Raw genomic sequence first — 4971 nt, 5'->3', positions numbered from 1 at the left:
AAAAATTGTGCTCCGAAAGGACCAGGTAGCACAGTTAAAATTAGCAAGATAATGATGTAGCCGATCAGGCTAGGAATGACGTGATCGGGTACAAACTCGTAAGTAAGGAAGATTACTAAGAGTTGTTGAACCGTAGTGCGGACTCGATTCATTTATTGGGGTACTCGAGTGACTAACCACTCAAAACCCAGGAAAAATTGGAATCAATGAGAATGTAGTACTTGACGAAGAACTCATAAGAGGTTATGCAGTTCCATGATAATCTCGAGATACCAGGGGGTAATACTTGACGACAGATCAAAGTAGAGGTTGGACTGGGGTACTGCTCTGCAGAAGACAAGTGCTTAAACTTGCACGGGAAATGGTATTTAAAGGAGAACATGGTCGGAACCACGATTGGAAAAGGCCATATCCCAGATATAAGATGAACTTATACCAAGGGAATAATTAATTTTAAAAGAAGCTTCAATGAGAAGATCTACATCGTGTCTATGGGCATGAACACAAAGTTCAAGGTCGACTCCCACTTCTCCAATGCATAACCTTTCATATTCTTCTTGCGTTCGATGAAGTTTTAGTGTTGAAATTTTATCTTGGTAAAATACCAGAAGAGAATGGCTCGTGAAAACTTTTGAGTTCACACATATTAAGGAAGGCATAGGTCCAACCCATCAGGGTATCGTGGAAACATATACTACAAAGTTCAGAAGTAAATAACTCAAGCTCGAATTAGAGCATGGTTGAGAAAGCAGACGATACAATTTACCAAAGGCACTATGTGTCAGGGAAAGAACTCACAAGGTGATTGAATTTGAAGGACACTGTCGGATACCAATCCAACGATGTATCGGGCGATCCACAACGGAGATGATGTGAGTATCAGTACTCACTCAGAGGAAGAAAGAATGCAGAGGCATCAGATTCAAGAATCACCTGATTAGTCTGATGCTTAAATAGAAAGAAATTATGGTTTCCAAAATGAAGGATCAGAAGCAGACGTTCTGATCAAGGATGGATAAGTTAGAAACACTTAGTTGGACAATCAATAAAGGTTTGAATTGCCGAGAACCAACTCATGTTCGGAATGACGTCTGAGTCGGAAAGATAATTTTAAAAAGGATAACCTAATGGCTGCATGCGTACGCACACATTGAATCAATAGGCTCAAAATGACTAGGACAAGGGATGTTAACAAGGACTACTAGTCATATGGAATTAACCATAATGCAAGCAGGCAAGAATTTCAAAAATAACAGGTTGTAGAGGATTATCGAAAGATCAAAAGTGTTCCGAAGAATTTTGTGAGACACACGAATCATCTGGAGAGGAGCGGATACTCGATAAGTGCGAGAAATTATCCGTAGGGGTATTCCAGTGGCAAGAACTGCAAGGTAGTAGACACAAAATATTCTCGGAACAATAAAGAGGATTTCAGGGTATCTTGTAATAACAAGATCAACTGGGAATAGAAGTAAGAACGACAAGTGTATGTATTTATCTATAAGGATATTTTGGTGGTAGGGAATTGCAAAAGCAACGGGCACAAAGTCTCAAAAGAGTATCGGAGAGTAACTTCATAATCTTCTGGTGCAGTCGACGATCATCTGGACTGAAGGGGCTCTCCGGGAGAAAGTGTTTTCGAGAACCTAAAGTTAGATTTTTAGAAAATCATTTAACCCGAATAGAGGAGAGATCAGAGTCCCAGAGTAAAGGTCGAGGAGTAAAAGATCCTAATACCACCCAGTGGCAACGTGGGCCCGTAAGCCTCACAGCAAAGTTAGTAAAACTGTTTTTGACTTCTAGACTCAACTTCGGCCAAGGAGTATGGAAGGGGGATTCCTACAGGCAGTCGGCTCTGATACCAACTTGTGATGCCCCCGATTCAATCATACACTAATCATGCACGCAAATGTGTACGATCAAGATCAGGCACTCATGGGAAGATATCACAACACAACTCTAAAACATAAATAAGTCATACAAGCATCATAATACAAGCCAGGGGCCTCGAGGGCTCGAATACAAGTGCTCGATCATAGACGAGTCAGCGGAAGCAACAATATCTGAGTACAGACATAAGTTAAACAAGTTTGCCTTAAGAAGGCTAGCACAAACTGGGATACAGATCGAAAGAGGCGCAGGCCTCCTGCCTGGGATCCTCCTAACTACTCCTGGTCGTCGTCAGCGGGCTGCACGTAGTAGTAGGCACCTCCGGTGTAGTAGGGGTCGTTGTCGACGGTGGCGCCTGGCTCCTGGACTCCAGCATCTGGTTGCGAAAACCAGAAAGAAAGGAAAGGGGGAAAAGGGGGGAGAAAGCAACCGTGAGTACTCATCCAAAGTACTCGCAAGCAAGGAACTACACTACATATGCATGGGTATATGTGTAAGGAGGCCATATCAGTGGACTGAACTGCAGAATGCTAGAATAAGAGGGGGATAGCTAGTCCTATCGAAGACTACGCTTCTGGCAGCCTCCGTCTTGCAGCATGTAGAAGAGAGTAGATTGAAGTCCTCCAAGTAGCATCTCCAGTAGCATCGCATAGCATAATCCTACCCGGCGATCCTCCCCTCGTCGCCCTGTGGAAAAGCGATCACCGGGTTGTCTGTGGAACTTTGAAGGGTGTGTTTTATTAAGTATCCGGTTCTAGTTGTCATAAGGTCAAGGTACAACTCCAAGTCATCCTGTTACCGAAGATCATGGCTATTCGAATAGATTAACTTCCCTGCAGGGGTGCACCACATAACCCAACACGCTCGATCCCATTTGGCCGGACACACTTTCCTGGGTCATGCCCGGCCTCGGAAGATCAACACGTCGCAGCCCCACCTAGGCACAATAGAGAGGTCAGCACGCCGGTCTAAACCTAAGCGCACAGGGGTCTGGGCCCATCGCCCTGAGCACACCTGCACGTTGCGTGGGCGGCCGGAAGCAGACCTAGCCTAGTGGCGTTCCAGTCCAATCCGGCGCGCGCCGCTCAGTCGCTAACGTCACGAAGTGCTTCGGCTGATACCACGACGCCGGGATACCCATAACTACTCCCGCATAGATGGTTAGTGCGTATAGACCAAATGGCCAGACTCAGATCAAATACCAAGATCTCGTTAAGCATGTTAAGTATCCGCGAACGCCGACCAGGGCCAGGCCCACCTCTCTCCTAGGAGGTCTCAACCTGCCCTGTCGCTCCGCCACAAAGTAACAGTCAGGGGCCGTTGGGAACCCAGGCCCACCTCTACCGGGATGGAGCCACCTGTCCTTTCAGCCCCCTCATCAGAATCACTTGCGGGTACTCATCAAGCTGACCCGACTTTAGTCTCCATATGTATAGTATGTATGTATATATAGTATATACCCGTGATCACCTCCCGAGTGATCACGGCCCAATAGTATAGCAAGGCAGACTGACAAGAATGTAGGGCCAATGATGATAAACTAGCATCCTATACTAAGTATTTAGGATTGCAGGTAAGGTATCAACAGATGTAGCAACAATGTCATGCTATGCAACAGAATAGGAGTAACCGAACAGTAACATGCTACACTACTCTAATGCAAGAAGTATAGAGAAGAATAGGCGATATCTGGTGATCAAGGGGGGGGGGGGCTTGCCTGGTTGCTCAGACAAGGAGGGGTCGTCAACACCGTAGTCGATCGGGGTACCAGCAGTAGCATCAGCCTCGTAGTCTACCGAAGAGAAGAGGGGGAAGAAACAATAAATACAATGCAACATAAGCATGACGATGCGTGACAAAGCAAACGGCGGTGTTAGTGTGCCCTCACGCGGTATTAGGTGATACCGGCGAAGGGGGAAAAACATCCGGGAAAGTATCCCCGGTGTTTCGCGTTTTTGGGCAGATGAACCGGAGGTGAAATGTTGCAGTTTCACTATGCTAGGGACGCGTGGCGGACGAACGGGCTGCGTATCCGGATTCGTCTCGTCGTTCTGAGCAACTTTCATGTAGAAAGTATTTTCATCTGAGCTACGGTTTATTTTATATGATTTTCTAAAGTTTTAATCATTTTTAGAAATTATTTAACTATTAATTAAATCAACATTATCCAGAATAGTGTTTGCTGACGTCAGCATGACGTCAGCATGGCGTCAGCAGTCATCGTTGACCGTTGACCTAGTCAACCTGACAGGTGGGTCCCATTTGTCATTGACTGAGATTAACTAAACAGGTTAGTTAGCTTAATTACTTGATTAGGTTAACTAATTCTAATTAATTTAGTTAAACCAAATTAATGAACTTAATTAATTCACTAATTAATTAATTAATTAATTAATTATTACTTTTACTAATTTCATTTTCGTTTTCGTTTTTCTCTGCTCTTTTCTTTTTATCTGATTTACAAGGGGGAGGGCCCCACCTGTAAGTGGCTCAGGCCACCTCCCTCCTATGCACTAACGCGCACAGAGGAGGGGCAGCGGCGGCCGGACCTGGCCCCAGCGAGGCCATGGTCGAGGCCGGCAGCGGGGTTGGCGGAGCAGGGCAGAGGGCGGCCGGAGCCGGCCAGTAGCCGAGGGCCGGCCACGGCGCGGAAGCGACGCGGCACCAAGGCAGAACGGAGTGGAGGCCAGGGCAGAGCGAACACGACCGCGGCCGCTGGTGAGAGCGCGGTGCGGGCGAAGGCGCGTCGAGCAGGACCGTGGCGGGCGCGGTGCGTGCGTGCGCTGGCCGCGGGCGCATGCCGTGGGCGCGGTCGTCCCGGCACAGGTGGCAGTTGCCGGAGCCGGAGAGGGGGTCACGGCTGGAGGGAGAGAGGGGAGAGGCCGGGGCTCACGGCGGTTGTAGGGTCTTGGCAGTGTGCTCGGGGAGGTCGGGGACGAGCGGGCAATGGGGAGGAGGCGCGTGGAGCTCCGGGCGGCGGCGGATCGGTCCGGCGAGTCGGGGAGGGGACGAGGAGGCCACGGCGAGGTCGAGGATGGCGACCGGCGAGGCGAAGTAGAGGTGCGGGGCGGAGGCGGCCAT

This window comes from Triticum dicoccoides, chromosome 4B (genome assembly GCF_002162155.2).
Source record: "Triticum dicoccoides isolate Atlit2015 ecotype Zavitan chromosome 4B, WEW_v2.0, whole genome shotgun sequence".
NCBI classification, from domain to species: Eukaryota; Viridiplantae; Streptophyta; class Magnoliopsida; order Poales; family Poaceae; genus Triticum; species Triticum dicoccoides.
This window is presented reverse-complemented; position numbering follows the sequence as displayed.